At 29.3% G+C, this 21,785-nt stretch overlaps 1 pseudogene; it reads right to left on the bottom strand.

The window, feature by feature from the left end:
• Positions 1 to 2,574: 2,574 nt before the first annotated feature.
• Positions 2,575 to 16,677, bottom strand: LOC132946573 (uncharacterized; annotated as a pseudogene).
• Positions 16,678 to 21,785: the final 5,108 nt, after the last annotated feature.

Genomic DNA, 21,785 nt, shown 5'->3' with positions numbered 1-21,785 from the left:
TCATATCGATCATCTCACAGCTTTCATATTCAAAACCAAAAAAATATGTATTTTTATCTTATTTCAATCTTTTTCATCGAACACCAGAATATATTACAGATCATAAAGATACTAGTATTGTAAACTAGATAAGTTTCAATTAGCGAGATGTAGAGAGAGATGGTGATGGAGCGAGATGTAGACGGATAGCTGTTTCTTCGACGACAGCGTGTGCTGCAGTACAGCTAGGTTTTACTGGAAGAGTCGATGTTTATGCGTAAGTTTGTTTTCATATTATTTTGGGGCTTACATTTACTTTCTAGACTTGAATTAAATATTTATTGTCATGGAAAATCTGTTAACTCAGTAACGTAGAAACATATACGTTTACTACTACCTACCAAAGGCGCAATGTATAATAATAATACATTATACGCCAGTCCGAACAATCCAAACGCTGTCTTATTCGTAGTCGAATTCTAGTTGATAACTGACTTGTGAATAAATGGAATTTTTGTTTGGTATAAAAATAAAACTAATAAATCCTTGAGTACAACATTTAAAAATACAAACTCTGTGTAATAAAAATTAATATTAGGTATTTATTGGTAGGTTCATATAATATCTGAAGACTGTAATGCACAGGTCATTAGAATATTGCAGAACATTTTACTGCATAAGATGCGTGTTATTTCAGAAATGGTATTCGTCAGTAAAAATGTTCAAAATGGGAATAATATATCATAAGCAGATTGAAATGTGTGAACGTTTCAGTGTTTCGAAGACTAAGTTTTGTAGCAGATTTTGATTCCATCACGGGGTATGTATTTTTTTATTTCTCAGTAGGTTTTTTTTTATTATTGTTAATTGATCAGGGGATGTATTGCCCGAAAATGTTCAATATTTGTATTGTAATTATACTGGTATAACACTAAAGTCGTGTTCAAAATTAGAAAATTGGCGAGGTATGATATTTTTATTAAGTAATTCTTTCGTGTAGGGAATTCGCTCAATGATATTTAAATATTTTCACCTATAATCAAGTACGATGACTTGTAGGTAACTTGAGTCTGAGTGAATAGGAATTAGGTAGTGTGTGATATGGCGAAGATAACGAAATGGGTCAACAGGATTTCAGAATGTTTGGTGTATGAAAGGGAAAGATGAAAAAGAAAATGTAAGGTTAGGGTAGGTAAGTGGAGTGAGAGTAGCAGATATGAGAATAATAAGTTAGGTGTTAAGGTACAAAAGAGGATAGAATAAGAAATTAATTAATTAAGGGTAGTGTAGGTTAGTGTAGGTACATATTGTAGTGAAAACAAGAGAGAATAAGTTTAGGTGGTTCGGTCACTGTATGATGAGAGATAGTGAGAGTGGCTATAGAAGTTAGTTAATTTAGGTGGGAAATGAGGGGTGAGAAGACTGAAGAAGAGATGGATAGAAAGAATACCGATCATATGGTGGTGTGTAATGAGAGTGGCTGAACCTGTATATAGCTGTGAGAGACGGAGGAAGAAAAAGTGTAAAGGTAGAATAGTTATGTTAACAATGCCGAATACGTAGGAAAAGATCTTGAATTGCAAAGGCCACTAGCTTCAACTAACCATAGGTTTACCTACCTAACTAACCTTCTTATGACTCATTAGGACACTTTGAATAAAAAGATCCTGAGTTGCAGGTTGCCGAACTTAAGTGTTTGATTATCAAGTTGATCATTTGATTGTTGACACCTTAATCTATGCTATGGATGAAGCCCATAGATATTAAAGATATGGATAGTCCACGCCTATGTTAAATACATTTGAGGCCGCGTTCCCGGAGGGGAAGGCAATTGAGGCTCCTTTATATTGATAGTCGATACTCGATATCTGCGCACTATTTGTTTTCATCTTTGACCCACGCGTAGCATACCAAATGTACGATTAAGAAAACACTAAAATGATTGTGCGTGGGTCAGAGAGAGAAATAAAATATGGTGCGCTAAAAATCTGACATTTTCTTAAGTGTTATCAAGTTGAAGAAGCAGTTGATTATTGACAATTTGACATTTAACATTAACTGTGGTAGGTATTATGATTGGAAGTAAAAGTAATTAGCAGGGCTGTGAATTTAATGCAATGAAAAAGTGTTAAATATTTGCCTGCATAAATGCACTAAAAACAGGCAAATATATGCACTGAAATATTCAAAAATATGCACTTAAAATTCAAAAAAATACTGAATGAAAACGTTTTTATTAAAATTTTTTTAAATTAATAAATAATAATTCAAATTGGTTTACAAAAAAAATTCTTTATTTACACACTAGGTAGGTAGGTATGTGGGTAGGTAACGGATGAACCGAAAATATAAAAACATTTTAAGAAAATAAGCATAAATACGAAGAAATCACGAAAATATGCAATTATATTAACTAACCCAAAAAAAAAACGCATATTGGTAACGGTGTTGTAATAATAGGGATCTCCCAAAAAAAATACGTACTTATAGTTCAAACAAATCATAAAAGCCAACTGTAATAAATATTAATTTATGAAAAAGTATATTAACCCTTTCAGGCACAATGACAAATAAGTGTATAAATTTATGGTCGAATCATTTACAACCAACTATGCCACTATTAGTATCAATTTTACTGTCATATGTGCTTCTTCCTTCTTTTTTTAATTCTTTATCACTTTTGAATTGACATCCTGACATTCTATTTATTCTTACAGTTCCATTTGCCAATATTCCAAATTGTTTCAAATTGCACATCAATTGATATGATGTAAGCTAGCTGTAAAAACAAAGTTTATAATTCTTGTTTCTTGGTATAATATCACACAGTCTAATAATTATGTCACCACATAATCCCAGAGTAGATTTTGATTTTATTGTTCCTTTTCCTACTTAAAATTCAAAATCATGTACAAATCCACTTTTTGATGCTAATGCAAATACTTTTATACCCCATTTGTGAGGCTTTGCTTTGTTATACTGTTTCATAGTGCTCCGGCCTTTAAATGGTATAATAATTTCATCTACACATTAATGTTCCTCTAAGTCAATCAACTTAAAATTATTTTTTTTGAATCTAAAAATGGTTTGACTTTAAAAAGTTTATCATGTAATGGATTTTTTGAAGGCAAACAGAGAGTATTATCCACAAAATGAATATTAGATCTAAGTTTATCAAACCTATTTCGACTCATATTACCTGCTACCTACATTGATTAACCATCTGTGTGACGGGGAGTATAAGACCATTCCCTCGGGGGTTGTTACACCTTTAGCCATTTTTCGCGAGGGTGGCTCCTTCACGCCTTTGGATGACGCGGTCGCGTCCCTCCGACGGGTTACGTCAGGGCGCCCCTGTATATTTAAATTTTCCATAACCTAGAGATAAAATCATTTTTGATGATAATCTTTAAAACAATTTCGAGGTCCTGTGTAGCATAACGCTGATTTGCATTTACTGCACCAAGTCCTGGAATAAGCCTTGATACAATGTTTACATCTCTGTTTATTATTGATATTCTCAGGTTAGGTTAAATAAATAAGTTGTTAAATAAAAAAACAATATTCAATAATAAATGGAAACAAGATACGAACAGTTTGTAACCATTACAATATAAATATATTATATTCTATACCTTCCCAATGATGCCATATGGTATCATCAGATATGTGACATTGTAACGTCTAAACTAAATTAAATATTATAAAATGAAATAGATATTTGCATAGATGAATGTATCTTGTTTCTGAAATAATTTACCAAATAGCAATAATTATAAATTTAGTTACCTAAATTAAATAAAATTGAACACGAATGATGTCAATAGTGGAGAGTCGTAATTTACGTAAACATAATCAATGACAACTCGATAAATAATGGATTTGGCGCGAGAATGCATAAATATGATAAGAATAAACACATGTTTTTCAATAAAATGTGATATTAACTGTTAACGATCAACAATAATTACGAAAAATGGAAGAATGATAAAAACTATGATGCCATATGGCATCACGGGGGCTGAAAGGGTTAAAAAGCATTATTATTATAAATGAAACAAAACTATCAGCTATTGACCGTGACATAATATAGGTATTTCTATATTTTTAGCTCCATAATTTCTGTTAAAATATTAGGAAAATGTATTAAGTACCATAAAAGTGCTAAATTTGAGCTATTACTTAAAATATTATATTCATAACAAATTATCATAGAAGGTTACCTACTGTTATTCCACATACCTATTATAGTTTAATTTAACTACAACATTCTAGTAGAGTCTGATAAAATTTGGTTCCAAGACTTTGATCATACAAACTTTAAATACTAAACTACGGGTCTGAAATTTAGTTTATATAGATCTAAATAATCCAAAACATATATTGCTTCAATATATAAAAATAAAGTGTCTTGTATTGTAGTAGCTACTACCTAGGTAGGTAACTATCAAAAAAAAAAACTAAAAAAAACATACTTAAAATCTATGTATAATATACGTATATTGTAATAAATGTTCAAATGTTTATTATAGTACATAATAAAACATTAACTTAAGTTCAATATAATACATTATAACAGGTGTTCAAATAAACATTTCACACCACATATTTTGTTAATTCACACAGTCTCTCTTCAATTTCAAATTTTTTTTCAAATTATCTACAAAATATAAATGTTTAGTAAATTGGAAGACTTGATTAAGTATTTAATCATTTATCTAAAAGAGACGTGCCAGGTCGCCACATTACTATATCGAGGGGCCACGGCGCAAGTGCCGTCCATAAATATCATAACATATATTATATTAGAAATACAAACTTAATATTTCACTCACTGTAAATATTATAAAAAAATATTACGAAATGTACTATACTCATATTATAATATTATGATTGTATTAGTTACAAACTCTTTAATTAAGAGTTATGTTTGAGGATTTAACTAATTTCCTAAAAGGAAATGCCTCAAGGTTGCCTCAGTAGGTTGAGGGACCATAGTTAAAGTGCCGTCCACCAATAAAGTACCCGAAAAAAAAAACGATTAATTCAAATATAGAAGGTACTTATATCATATACTTTTATCAAAGTATGATTGTGTTAGTCACAGTCTTGTGTAAATGATATTGTCTTATGTTTTCCCAATATAATTATACAAAATACTGAAAATTAATGAAATCACAAATATTAGTACAATAGAGAGACTGTGCATTGATTTACAAATTTGTCTTAAATTTACTTTTAGCATAGAGAATATGAAGGTGGGCTGGGCTCTTCAGAGTATTGGGGATAGGGCTGGGATTTCATATTTTGAATTGAAATATTTGTGGACACTGGACGACCAAAAGGACCATCCTCCATGGCATGTTTCAATAAGTCCGAAATAAAATTAATTGAATTCGTTAGAAAGTTGTTCCCATGCTCGACATTATCTTGGTATTTTTAAAAAAATCATTAAAAATGTTGTTTTAAAAAAAACATTTCATGTGCATGTGCTGTCTCCAAGTGTATGTTGTGAGAGGATAGATGCTGAAAAATCATTAATAGAGACTCGTTGATCGCTTTTATGTGCTTTAAATTGTTTACACGAGTGAGCTGGGTATGGCTCCATGATAGATAATAAATATATAACATAATGGTCTTATCAGCGGCCTTCAAGGGGAACAATAATTGAGGCCAAATAAAGTATACCTATATCGAGTATCGGCTATCAATGTAAAGGATATTGCCTCAAATGTATTTAATATAGGCGTGGACTATTCATATCTTTATTATCTATGGGCTTCATCCATAGCATGGATTAAGGTGTCAACAATCAAAGGATCAATTTGATTATCAAACACTTAAGTTCGGCAACCTGCAACTCGGGATCTTTTTATTCAAAGTGTCCTAATAAGTCATAAGAAGGTTAGCTAGGTAAACTTATGGTTAGTTGAGAAGCTATGGTGATGATAGACGACTACCATCACTGGTCGTCGTGAGCTTTGTGATGATCTTTTCCTACTAACTATCAAGGTATTCGATATTGTAAACATAACAATGAAAGAAAATATTTAAATATTATTAATTTGGTTAGGTTAGGTTAGATTAGGATAGGACGGGAAATTAGACGTTAACTAATTATCATAGTTTTTAACACGGTCTTAAAGACGGTTAGCTAGAGTTGTACCAGTATAGTTATTAAAAACTTAAATACACCCGACATTAAATAATGATTTTTTTACCACAACAAATTATAAAATGCATATTATTTTATTTAATATTGACTGTAGCCCCAGCCAAACACAATATTATTTTAAATTAAACATTATTTTATGTCCTTCATAAATTACAATCACATAGTGGAGTCCGTGCAAGACCTTTTTCTCATTTAATTTTTTTGCATCCTTTATAAATTACATTCGTTTATATACATTTTCTAATACATATATTACGGTGATACACCTCTGATCATAATAACTGTTCGTATTATTATAATGTAAACAATACCTAGGTTTTGGATTGTAGTTAATATGTATTGCAGTATTTAGCTTCCAGCGTATTCTTTTGTTTAGTGTTATTTCACCCAGATTTCTCAAACAATTTTTTCTTCAATTCATTGAACTCAAGTAGATTTTTTTGTATAAATGTTTTTCAAGATTAACCAGCTTTACCTGGGAGTGCGCTGAGTACCTGTGTACATACTATATAATTTGAAAAGAGACTGGCTAGGTTCTCTTACGTTCCCCATTCAATTTATTTTTTTATAAATTTAACTTTTTTTGATTTTTTTATGTATTATCTTTTTTTAAAACGTTTACAACCTCGTGCCATATAATTTTTTTAAAAATTTTTATCTGCTTCGTAAAATGCGTTTGCCTGCGGGTGCCCACGTTCCACTTTAAATTATTTTTCATAAATTTAATTCAATTGATTTTTAATATGAATATTTTCAAATTTGTAAGTCTTTAGAGAATTTTTTTCTGTTATTTAATTTCTATTCCTCTTTCTAGTTAAATTTTTAAACAAGCCGGTGCCTGACAAGCCGGTGCCATCTACATTTTTAAACATTTTTTTTTGCCTTCTAAAATGCATTTGCATACTGGCGCCCACATGTGTGTTTCTACTGAAATCTTTTTTTTTTTTTTTTTTTGTTTTCTAAAATGATTTTGACTGCGGGCGTCAACACCTCCCTTCAATTTTTTTTTTATGATTTTAACTCAAGTCAAATTTTTGAACATGGTCAATCTGGTTCCCTTTGAATAATCCTTGTTTAATGAACTAAATATTTTAAATGGTTTTTTCTGTTTAAGATTTTGGAGATTTTAGTTTGAAGTTTGAATGTGCATTCCCACACTAACTAAATATTTCTATTTTTAAATAACATTCGTTTTATACATTTTCTAATATATATATTATACGGTGATACACATCCGAACATATTAACTATTCGTTTATAATAATGTAAACAATACACACAAATGTTTTCTGTTGGAGATTCTGGACATTTTAGTTTGAACTCATTAATCTGTGTTCCTACTATATAATTTTTTCTACATTTTTTTTGTTTTTTAAAAATCATTTGCTTGCGGGCGCCGACACATCGCTTCAATTTGTTTCGAAATTTTTTTACTGTTCTTGAATTTTTTGTAGAGACTTTTTCAACATTGATAATTTGATACCCTTCGTATTATCATTCTTTAGTGAGCTTATCATTTTCAATAGTTTTTCTGTATAAGATTCTGGGAATTTAAGTTTGTAGTTTGTAATGTGTATTCCTTCAATAAAATTTTTTCTAATTTTTTTTTTGGTTTTCTAAAATGCAATTGCCTGCGGGCACCAACACCTCCCTTCAATTTTTTTTTTTTTATAATTTTAACTCTAGCCAAATTTTTTAAACATGGTCAATCTGGTTCCCTTTGAATAATCCTTCTTTAATGAACTAAATATTTTAAATGGTTTTTTCTGTTTAAGATTTTGGAGATTTTAGTTTGAAGTTTGAATGTGCATTCCCACACTATAATTTATTTAAATTTTTTTTTTGTTTTCTAAAATGCATTTGCCTGCGGGCGCCAACACCCTTCTTAAATTTTTTTTTTTAGTAATGCAACTCTAATTGAATTTTTTGTATATACTTTTTGAACATTGATAACCAGCTGGTGCACTATGAATAATTCTTTAATTTATAAATTCTTTAATGAACTAAATATTTCTATTTTTAAATAACATTCGTTTTATACATTTTCTAATACATATATTATACGGTGATACACATACGACCATATTAACTATTCGTTTATAATAATGTAAACAATACACACAAATGTTTTCTGTTTGAGATTCTGGACATTTTAGTTTGAACTAAAATTATAATTTTTTCTACATTTTTTTTTTATTAAAATTAATTTGCCGTGGGTGCCGAAACATCGCTTTAATTTGTTTCGAAATTTTTTTTATTGTTCTTGAATTTTTTGTAGAGACTTTTTAAACATTGATAATTTAATACCCTCTGTATTATCATTCTTTAGTGAGCTTATCATTTTCAATAGTTTTTCTGTATAAGATTCTGGGAATTTAAGTTTGTAGTTTGTAATGTGTAATCCTAAAGTAAATTTTTTTCCACATTTTTTTTTTGCTTTCTAAAATGCATTTGCCTGCAGGCGCCAACAACTCCCTTCAATTTTTTTTTTTATGATTTTAACTCTAGCCAAATTTTTATAAACATGGACAATCTGGTACCCTTTGAATAATTCTTCTTTAATGAACTACCTATAATTAGTTTGAATGGTTTTTTTCTGTTTAAGAATCGGAGCATTTTAGTTTGAACTTTGTAATGTGTATTCGTTTGGTTAAATTTTTTTAAAATTTTTTTTTGGTTTTCTAAAATGCATTTGCCTGCGGGCGCCAATACCGTCCTTCAATTTTTATTTTATGGTTTTAACTCTAGTCAAATTTTTTAAACCTGGTCAATCTGGTTCCCTTTGAATAATCCTTCTTTAATGAACTACCTATAATTAGTTTGAATAGTTTTGTCTGTTTAAGATTTTGGAGATTTTAGTTTGAAGATTGAATGTGTATTCCCACAATATAATTTATTTAAATTTTTATTAGTTTTATAAAATGCATTTGCCTGCGGGCGCCAACACCGTCCTTCATATTTTTTTTTATGATTTTAACTCAAGTCAAATTTTTTAAAATATCATTTATTAATACGCATTTTTAATTTTATTTGATTTCATTTGAATATAATATATTTTTTCGATAATTTCTCAGTACCGTGGTGCCATTATACGTGTCAAATTATAGAGATTATTCAAATTGTATACATTACCTATATCATATATTATATCTTTTACAAATATTTAGATGAAAACGCTTAAATCCCATTCATAATTATCCTATATTATATCCACGCCTTAGTTCAATACAATATTTATGTACTTACTTGCTTTTGACTGTATATTATGAACAAATAATTTAAAAATTATTATTAGCCAGAACCACATATTATAATCGACTTGACGCGTTTATTTTATATTAATCAACAATTAATTTTATCATATTTTTTGTAAGTTTTTTTTCGACGATATATTTTATAGTGATTAGAAATAAATCATCAATTATGATTGTATGTGTGTACTGTATCGCTTTATGATACAAGTACAATATACAAATAATAAGTACATAGCACCTACGTTTAACGATGGATGTGAATTATGTTGTTATACTATTAGTACATTCAGTGGCGCCCACAGGATTTTTTCGTGGAGGAGGGGGGGGGGGGTCAAGGTAAAAATATAACACATTTTACAATTATTGAAATTATGCAAATCCTTTATATATTTTGACTTAAATAATTTTTGTCATGTAACTTTAACTTAAATTGTTAACGTACACTATTAGTTTAAAAGTAAATTATAATATGACGTAATATACTTTTTAATTATTTTTTTCCATTGTAATTATAAATTTAAAACATAACAATGTATTTAATTAAAAATTAAGAATTTACAATAATTTAACTTCAATCTTTTATTTAATGATATAATTAAATTTTAATTAAATTTATTTTTTTAATTTCATCTCATTAATTATATCATTCGGATTAACTTCTATGGTATCTTCACACGTCGCCAAAACCCAATTTGCCGACTAGTACCTAATACTTACACTACGCATATACATTTAAATTTAAATTAATTTGAATGTTTAGCCGACACCCTAGTTATATATAATATGATATTTAAAAAAAAATATTAAAGTCAATATAAATTGTGCAATTGTTCATGTATGTAAGCACAAAAGTCAATATAACTAAAAATGTTACTAAAAAAATTAACTAAACAGTTAAAACAACATATGATGCATATTATAATGTTGTTTTTGGTGTACCACCGAGTTTTATGCAAATACAAAACTAAATGATCGATAATATATTATATGAACTAATTAAGCTTATCTGTTTGAACTATAATAATATAATATTATATTATATACTTACTATAAATGAATACATTTTATGTACTTCAGACTGTATTCCATAGAAGTAGACGATTAACAACTCATTCCATTAATTAATTTGCTTAAGTGGTATTCGTGAAAAGTATAATAACTCTGAACGAAGTCATTCTGTTCATCCTTAATTAAGCAACTTTAATTATGAACTAAGTTTAAAAGTATCGTCGAATTTTAAACTGTAAACATTTATAAATTATTTTATTTAGGGAAAAAGCATAAATTGATGGCGACAACGTAAAAGGACATAAGCGACATTTTCGAAATTATTCAGGAGAGCCAAAAAACTATTTTAACAATAATTACATTTTGTAGATTATATTTTTAATTTAAAAAAATATGATAAGAATAAGAAAGATGAGTTATACTCAATTTAAGACAATAATTGTTCTTACATTTTTTTAAGTTAAAATTTTGTATTAGTTAGAATTGGCTATTATTATATAATTTGTTGCTTATGCCCCATTAATTTCCTTACCAATAGTTTTAGTACTAGTATCTATAGTTAATTTTGTATCTATTTAATTCTCTAATATCTGTTTATTTACAAGTATATAATATTATTAGTGTTGTAGTTTTTTGTAATCATTCTACCATCGCAAGACGTAAGGGAATACCTCTTCATATAAGAAGATATTCAATAATCTAACATAGTTTGATTTTATAAATACTATATTATATTCTTTTTATATAAATATCACAATATTGATCATAAATATATCGCCTGTATTATACATCAACTTATAAAATAGCTAACGTCAATAGCCACCTAGTATCCTAGGTAAATATATATAGCTATGTTAATTATATTTTAAATTTTAAATGTAATACATTTTCCTGACTTTCTGAATAATTAACATATACATAATATATATATTATATTATGTAGGTACTGAATATCGCCCTAGGTGGGTTACTGGGTATTGACGATAGCTATTATAGAAAGTCGGTAAAATTATTAAATTTCTTATTTAAAATATAATGCAGCATGTATCGTAATTTGTAGTGCAGTTTTTTCAATATAAGTCTAAAACATAAAAAAATACTTAAATGATATTGTGATTAAAAAAAACTTAATTTAAATATTTGGAAATGGCTATTTTGTTGTTTTTATATATTTTATTACATCACGGAGAAAAAAATCATTTTGAAATCAGTTAATTTTTAATGAATGAAAGCAACTTATATTTTAAAAAAAAACAGCCACCAATTGAATTGTTTTCACTCAAAAGTGTTTTGAAAGTAGGGGCTGTGGTAATGTGAAAATAGGATGTGCATGCAATATATACGTATTTACCATTTATATATTTTTACTTGTATATTATTTACTATTTATATATATTGCGTACACATTCTAAATTACCACTTTCTCATATATATATATAAATGTGTGTGTAAACGGATAAGCACTTATATATATATAAGGATTTAATTATATAATGAATTGACTTCCCCTAACTCGACTGCAGAATTGTTATATATTTGATGTGCGAATGAAAAAGAAATAGGTTTTATGTTAAACTAGTTATAATATTATTAGTATATTATTATTTAAGACACACAAATATTAGGTATACTGAACATATATTATATACATCATCACATATGACCACCACCTAGTGTATACGCAGGAAGAGTGCTGGTGGTTAGATCGGGCCGATAAGTATCGTCCGAGCCGATGAAATAGTTATTATTTGACAAAGAAAAAGGGTATAATAGTGTATGACCACATATTATTATAATAAGAACATCTGCGTGGCTGCATTAAACAATATTATAATTTAGGTATATGTCAGGGTTATGATGAAGACACTCTTTTGAGAATAGTTTATTTACGAAGAGTGGCTATCGTTACAGGGCCAAGCACCTTTTTTAGAGTATAGGTGACAGTAATGAAAACTGGAATCAACAAGTGACATACACGTGTCGCTTGGACCCCACTGTTGTCGCTTATCGCATTAAATTATACTGATTTGAGATATCATTTAATATCTGCCATTGTATATTTTACTAATATTTATTCGTTTTTCATGGTGAATGGTGACTAAACAATGAAACAACAAGGAAATATAAACATTTTAACAACGGATAATAATTTTGTTCGTTAGATAAATAAATTAGTTATTGCATATAATTATAACTTTACTTTAGTCACAATAATATACTATGTTAGCAATTATGATATTGGGTGGATAAACTAAAGTAAAAATTTGAGTAATGAGTAATGTTTTACGGGATACCTACCTAACCTAACCACATATGTCCTCGCGAGAAATGCGGACAATTGGCCCCTGTGAGTGAAAACAATTCAATTGGTAGTTTTTTTTTTTAAAAAATATAAGTTGCTTTCATTCATTAAAAATTACTGATTTCAAAATGGTTATTTTCTCCGTAATGTAATAAAATATACGAAAACAACAAAATGACTATTTCCAAATATTTAAATTATATTTTTTTTTTAATCACAATATTATTTAAGTATTTTTTGATATGTTTTAGACTATGTGAAAGAGGAGGGTATAATAGTTATAAAAACTGCACTACAATACATGCATTATATTTTAAATAAGAAATTTAATAATTTTGCCGACTATCTATAATAGCTATCGTCAATACCCAGTTACCCACCTAGGAAGATATTCAGTACCTACCTACATAATATATATACAGTGTGTTCGCTAAGAGGTAACACTAAATATTTCAGTTCGATTCCCTTTATTAAATTGGAGTTTTCATTGAATGGTAGATAGTACTTTAATACATATTTTCAGATAAATTTCAAATTTTTAACAAATTCGATACGCGCATGCTCGATACAACTTACTTTTTTTTAAATGGTAACATCAATTTTTTTTTACATAAACGGATAGAGTATTTTTTTCTTAACAATTTATGTATAAAATGTTTTTTTTCTAATTACAAAATTGGCATATGAAATTTAACGATGAAATTTAATATTAACGTGTAATTTTTTTGACGAAATCTAAACTAAATTCAACTTATTGTTACTCATTAATATCCAATATTGTTAAATACCTGTTTGCACACAGATAAAATAGTAAAAATAACTTTGACAACATTTGCCAGTAATTAAGAGAGTATAATTCCTGTTCGCTATACATTTATTCCTCGTAAATATTAAATTTCATCGATAAATTTCATATGCCAATTTTGTTATTAGAAAAAAACTTTTTATACATAAATTGTTTAAAAAATTACTCTATCTGAATATGAAAAAAAACTGATGTTACCATTTAAAAAAAAAGTAAGTTAGGGATATCACGCATGAGCGATTCGAAAAAAAAGTTAAACATTTGAAATTTATCTGAAAATTTGTATTTAAGTACTATCTGTCATTCAGTGAAAACCCCATTTCAATACAAGGTCATCGAACTGAAATATTTAGTGGTACCTTTTAGCGTGAACACACTGTCGGGAAGTCACACTAGGAAAGTCTGGAAAATCATTGCATTTATAATTTAAAATATAATTAACATAGCTTATGTATACCTTGGACAATAGGTAGCTTTCGACGATGGCTATTTTATTGAAGCAGCATGCCAGTTTCTCTTTGTCCACTTTTAAAATGTGATTGTACAGGTCCAACAGACTTTTTGAATATCCCCTCACGTTGTCACAACATACATCGATCTTCATGAGTTTGTCGTCTTTAACCGACACCTTGTCTAAAAAAAACTATAGCCGAAAAATAACTGCTAATCAAATCGCTGATATGATGTTTTTTATCTGTATAAGATATCACTTCACACTCCCAGAACTTTGGACACTTCAATTCCTTTAGTTTCACTGGTTTTTTAACTCTGTAAATATAAAGACTAGTTTGAATCAACTAGAAAAAAACAATTCGGAAATGATTTTGGGCGAAGTATATATGCACATACGTTTTTAAGACGCAAAGTATCCATATACTATCCTATAGTTTTATACTTTGCGATGTACAGTAGGATAGGGAATTATATATATATATAATTATAATTTTAATTATATATATTATATAAATATACCTGAACTTCACTCATTATTTTCATTATTTTATAACAATAACCGTATTTGCCGTGCGTACCCATATCTATCGCATTATATAGTAATATTTTTAGCTACTAAATTAAAGTTCACTTTGACTACTGCGCTTACCATATTATTATTATACGATGTAATAAAAATATATTATACGTTACGTTATATTGAATCTTATCAGTGAAACGTCGAACAGGGGCAATCTTATCGGACAAGAATGATAAACTATTGAAAAGAAGATGCGGAATGCCACTGGTAGTTGGCTGGGCACTGTTATCGAGTCAACTTTTCCTTTTAACTCCGGTATGAAGATATGCACATCTTTTGCGGTGCCTGTTGTGCCATGTGCTATGTTTTCTATGGCCGACTCCTGAAATTCAAAATCATAACCATTATTACAACGCGTTTATTATTTATTATAAGCGGGAGCGTAGGTAATACATTGTTTTGGTTTTTAAATTTAATCGTGATTCGTGACGGTAGGTAATTAGTACACGGTGAGTTACGACATTCGTAAAAAAACATCCAACAAAAATAAATATTGTTATTTATAGCCATAAAAAAAATAGCTCCTCACGTGCTGAAGTCCATCGTGGAGATGCTGCAAGGAAGTAATTGCATTAATATTCGTCAGTATACAGTCCTCAACGCCATATCGTTGGTTGATGATATTTATCAATGGCACCACACAGTTGGTTGTGCATGATGCGCTCGACACCACTGTCATATCTTTTTCATACTTGTCGAAGTTGACGCCTCTTATAAACATCGGCGCGTTTTTGCTCAGGCCGCTGATGATAACTATTTTGACGCCCGCCACCAAGTGTTTCTAAAAACGTTCGTCATTGTACGTCATAATATTATAATTTAAATCGATTGAGCGGGCTCGGTCATAAATCATAGATAATAATCTAAAGAAATATAGAAATGTCCCTCGTAAAACGTATTTCATAGCAAATACCTTGGCTGTTTCAACTTCTGTGAATTTTCCTGTCGTTTTTATAACGTATTCAACCTGCAACTCTTTCCATTTGATCTTTTCGGGGTCCTTTTCAGTAAATAACCGCACGGTTTTGCCTGACAGAGCCACCATGTGTAAAAAACAACACATTGTTTATCGTTATATCCGCATTCGATTTATTTCACAACAATATTTTACAACATTGCATTATACATTAAAGTTGTGAACAAAAACACATATATTTTAGCGCACAGTACTATTGTATTTTTCAACATTCTACAGTTTTTGTAACATATTTTACAATCTTAACGAAATATTTGAAATATTTTGTGTGATTCGCGGTCAACAGGGATAAATATTAGAATAAAAATTATCAAGGTCGACTTTTGTGTTTTGCTTACCTTCAAATCTCAAAATACCATAGCCGTGGCCCGTGAGTCGTCGATGTGAACGCAAAAAGTAAATATTTCGAACGCATAATAATTATACAGTATTGACATTTAAAAATGTTGATTAACTTCATAATAGTTATGTAGATAAGAATATAAAATAATAAACGAGTAATATTTTTATCTAGATAAGTCTCAACACTGGCCGTCACTCGTCGATGTATCTTTATAATTTTAAATATTAATAGTTATTACCGTTTATATCCAGACAGTTATCACCATTTACGCTAATGTTTCCGCTAAACGTCCCATGCGCCGAGTCGTATTTTAACGAGCGTGCGATCTCGTCTATTTCTGCACCCGGCTCGTTGATTGCGACCACCTGTGGATGACAAGGGAAGAGTGTTTAAAACGATTTACGAAGAACGAACGATGTGTGACACGACTTACGTTCACGTTTTCTTGAAGGGCCAGCAGGAGAACGCATTTACCTATCCGGCCGTACCCGTTGATCGGTATAGGTGGTAAGCTGGTACAGGGCGACAATGCACAGGGCAGCGGTGGTTTATATTGGACCTAAATAAAAGGATTTAAATCAATTTGCGAAGAATTAAAATGGAATTTTCGCCGGCAGACGAATATACGTCGACCAAAGTGTTTATGACTTACGTTCACGGTGTTTTGGATGGCAAACTGTCGCACGCTTTCACTCATACGTGAAAATGTGTCACCGTTGATCAACGATGAGCTACATACACGTGATGGACCTTGCATACTTCTCAATCCAGTCGAAATCAGACGCATAGCGTTTTTGAACATCGTAACTGTATTGTGAAAAAAAAAAACTTTTAAAGTATAATTCGTATGAGATTATAATAATATTCAAAATAATCGCGAGAAATACAAGTTATGTTTTTCAAGTACAAAATAAATCAAATAATAATATGAGAATGATTTTTTGAGTTACCTGAACGACCAAATGTGTAGATTATCATCGGCATAATATTGTATTCTAATCAAGCCATATGCTTATTTTTTTGTAAACGATCAATATTTCTTTTACGTAATCTCTGTATATTATAAAAATGGATCCCTGTTTTCCTTGGTCATCGTATCACGCGTAAACGGCTGGACCGATTTCGCTAATGCTTTTTTTGTTGTGTTTGTAATTGTCAGGAGAAGGTTCTTATGTAATACAATTTTAGGAATATTCACCGGAAAATTAGAAAGTTTGAATGTCAAAAATACAACAGTGACGCAACAAGTTATGTTAGGATTTTGTATTAATTGATTATATTAATCCACCATTGGTAGAATACGACAAACTTGGTATAACTTTGATACTTTAGAGTCAAATCACACACTTACGTACAAACAGCACAGGGTCCGCGGATAGATTGCCCACCACTTTTGACCTACTGTACAGCTGAGCGACATCCACTTACCCGCTTTTTGTTAAAGTGGTTTTTACAGTTATTATTATTTATATTGATTAAATTTGCATATAAATCACCAAAATCAACTTTTTATAGTCATTTTTATTCGCATGCAAATCTCTTTGCAATATCCAACAATTTAACTTAAGGTAACGTAAAACTAATATTAAGTATTTAGATTTAATGGTTAAACTAATAAACTTAATCTGAATTACGTAATCAGGCATTATATATTAATAAAATATTTGAACGTATATTATTTCGTCACAAAATAGTAAGCCATCAATAATAAACAATATTAATTTTAAATTTCTTCATGTTAACTTTACATAATAAATATTTATAATAGTCAATTTAATACAAATTATTCTGCTTTATTATATGTAGTATAATTACAGGATTATAATCGGATATACTTTACATTAAAATTAGTAATGTATAGTTTATATTATATTTGTTAATATAAGTTCACCTGGTTAATGCTTAGTGCTGTTTACTATAAAAATATACGTATGTATATTATAGTGCATATTTTAGCATTTTTTTTTTTGCACTTTAAAACATAATAATAGTTGTTTGCATTACGTGTTGAGCAACCGACCGATACACACGTGTATTCCTGGTATAGTTGCCTATCGCATTTTTATAGCTTCCGATAGAAGTATTATACACCGCAATTAAGAAGGTATGTTATTTTATTTTATCCCCCCACAAGCAGTAACATAGTAGGAGACTTCTCCTACCGATATGTCCATCAACATGGACACTCTCGACTCAAATAATCTTAACTCAACTTCCTCTCAACCAAAATCCAACGTTCTCAAAACATTCGCAGAAGCAACCGCAAACTCACTATTCCCAAAGAAAGATCAAGCTATAGTATTTAATACAATTGAAGACGTCCCCCAAATTTAGTACATAAAAGCATTCAGTCAAATAACTACTCCAAAAAATATCAAATTCGCATCGCGTATATCTAACAACAGGTTTGTATATTAGAAAGAATTGATCTATTATCAAACTTTAAGGTAAGAACATTATCTGTGTTCTCTCGTTGGTTTTCACAATATTTTAATTTTAATGTGAGTTATGAGTTGTATGTAAAATATCATTTGAATATGGTCATAATTCAATTAAAAATTAAAATAAAGTAAAAAAACCAATGAGAGAAAACAGATAGGTAATGTTCTTAACTTAAAATATATAAAAACAGTTTTTTTTTATAGATATTTTAAGTTCTAATTGGGAAAATTAGATATTTAAACAAAGAATAATGATTTCAGTTATTTTGTTGTAATTTAAAAATATTATTCGTGGGTACTTGAAACTTTCAAAGTATATTATTATTGTTATATTTTATACACACAATGACCTTTTCAAAAATGAATTCCACCTAATTACTGTATTACTGATGTCTAATAGTAAAATTAATTACTTTGATAAATTGTTTAATCACAATAATATCATAAAATATACTTGCTGACAAACCATCTTTTCCCAGTATCGTTTTACGTGTACAATAATTTTATATCATTGAATTCAAATTTAATACAATATCTACTATTAGAGAGGTACCCACTTGCCCACCTTTTTTAAGTTAAATTTTCTCCTGTTTATTCGCTTGTCACTTTATGTTTTGAGCAAATTGATAAAAGAATTTATACTGATTGTGTTACTGAGTTGCCTAATTAAATGCAAGCTAAAGAACAAATTTTCTACAATCTTCCTCAATCTTCTTTTGTGACATCAATATAATATAACAAATCAATATATTTTAATAATTTAAATGCAGTTATAATTATTATTTTACTTAATATTTATCTATCTTAAATCTTGTTATATGAAAAAAATGTTTTTGTTAGAATACAACATCCATTACTTATACATAGGCTACTAAAAAATAGCAGGATTCCAGATACGTATCTATCAGAAAGTGATACTTGGTAAATCCTAATTGAACTAAGGATCCATATAGGTATTCTTGTATAATATGATCTAAGAATTGACCTCCACTAGAAATGTTTTCCTTCGTTCATCACTGCCTACTGTACATATTTTCAATTCTGATTTGGCAGGTTCATACTTTATTGCCTATCCATATCAAAAAAGGGGTTTTATTAAACAGATTTATTTTTCAGATATGATTCAAGTTTCAATATGGATAAATATTATTTATTATTTATTTAGATTATTGAGATTTGAGATTATACTGTTTAAATTGTAACTATAACAAGTTATTAAACTTATTAATAAGTATTTAATGTGTGTATTATCATTGATTTTATGTAAGTACCTATATACCTAATTACAGACAAAGTTATTAATTATAGTCATTATAATTATTAACATTTTGTACATACAAAAATTACATTAATTATTCCGTTATCTGCATCTTGGAGACATCCTTGAAAAAAAAAACTATCATCACTACATTCATATTTCTGTAATTGGCTATTTTCAAATAATGTTGACAATGCTCTCAAATTCTCAGGTATTTTTGGAAAATAATTTTTCTTGGCCAAACGCATGGTCATTTCAGCTTTTGACCATACATAAAGGAGGGAGGCTGTGTGTATGTTCCTGTGTCAAAACAGTTTTAAAATTTCGGTTGGTTAATAGTTTAATCTAATCGCTTACAATATTGGACATCACTAACTAAGAAGTATATATTAATGAGTGATGTCCAGTAGTACATTTAAGGGGGATGAGGCTACTGGGGCTTAACTAACTCTTATAGTTTACCACTACACAGAACTGAAATCTTTTCTTCTTTATTCGATATAAAGATTAAAAATGGTCATCTATAGAAAATGCTTTAAATTAAGATTAGAGAATATGAAAAATAAAGAACAAGTCATTTGATGCTAAAAATACTTAAATCATCAATCACTTAATGTTAAGATCAGTGGCTCTGGGGTTTGATTTTTTTTTGGTAGGGGTGGGTGGGGCCGTGGGGGCATAAATATCGCACAAATGTTGATATTTGATGATAGGTACCTGTAACATAGAAACATATTCAATTTTAACCAGATAGCTTGATTTACGCTTCTATATTAAATAAATAAATGTCATTATATTATATTTATTTTATTCGTAACTATTAGTTATCATTGAATTTACAGATAAAAATTACTGGGTAAAGTCGATATATTGCGTAGAATCGCTCATTCACGCGATCGAAGTCGCATCAACAATAAACTGTGCTTGTATTATTTTTGATAATTCGTCACCAGCGACCAGCATCATCCGTGTACACTGTACCTATTGAAAATGGAATCGAATAGTTCAGATAATAGTGTGGTAGTGGAGTGGTCTTATTTAAAAAGTATAAGAAAAAAAACGTAAATATTGGGTAGGTACATCCATACTAGCTAATAATATCAACAGAAATACGTAATATGTTACTTCAAGAGAACTATTATTACATCAAGAACGTTTTCAGTCATTTTATAAAATGAGTAAAGAAAGTTTTTCAGAACTTTGCAATTTGCTTTGACCGTCATTAGCCAAAAAGATAATAATTTTAGAAAATGTGTCGGAGTCGAAGTAAGACTTCTAATAACAATAAGGTATATGTATTGTAGGTACTCGTATATTCACACGTCTTCTTGTATTGTTATGATTGTTATGACTTATGAATTTAGTGTCGCACAAGTACTTACTGCCGACCCAGAGGCGTCGACCGACTCGGCTACACTTAAATAATATTTTATCAAGTTTTATTGCCCCACGCTCTGACTGCACAAAATGACAGCGCTAAGCACCGCAACGCATGGCACGGATGAGAGTGGACCCCTTATGCTTAACGTAAATATAGATAGGAATGAAAAAATACAAGTAGTATGTTTTAATGGCGAGCCAGAAGCACCGCCCTTCTATTAATATATATAAATACAAAAGTTTACATTCATATGGAATGGATGGGCGCCCACTAATTGATATACATAGATAGAATTAACAATATAGGTACAAATAATGTTTACGATGATAATAATGTAGTGGTATAATCACCGGTCTCCCTAGTACCCGCAATGTTGCCACTCGTTCTCCTTTCCGACTGCTTATTGGTCCACACGGCGAAGACGGTCAGTCAGCCTGTGATATTACTAAGTAGATATATATTTGATGATACTGATGTGAATAATGTAATTAATAATATATAACCTTGTTTTAAATTGTCAATCCTTGTATTGACTTTAAAATTGATAAATTGGTGCCCTATGAATAATCACTCTTTAATGAACTAAATATTTTGAATAGATTTTTCTGTTTAAGATTCTAGGAATTTTAGTTTGAACTTTAAAATGTATTTTTGTTCTGTAAAATTTTTTCAAAATTTTTATTTTTGGTTTCCTAAAATGCATTTGCCTGCGGGCGCCAACACCCTCCTTCAATTTTTTTTTTATGATTTCACCTTTAGCCAAATTTTTTAAACATTGACAATCGGGTACCCTTGAAGAATCCTTATCTTAAATGAACTAAATATTTAAA

The sequence above is a fragment of the Metopolophium dirhodum genome, chromosome 6 (genome assembly GCF_019925205.1).
Source record: "Metopolophium dirhodum isolate CAU chromosome 6, ASM1992520v1, whole genome shotgun sequence".
NCBI classification, from domain to species: Eukaryota; Metazoa; Arthropoda; class Insecta; order Hemiptera; family Aphididae; genus Metopolophium; species Metopolophium dirhodum.
This window is presented reverse-complemented; position numbering and strand designations above follow the sequence as displayed.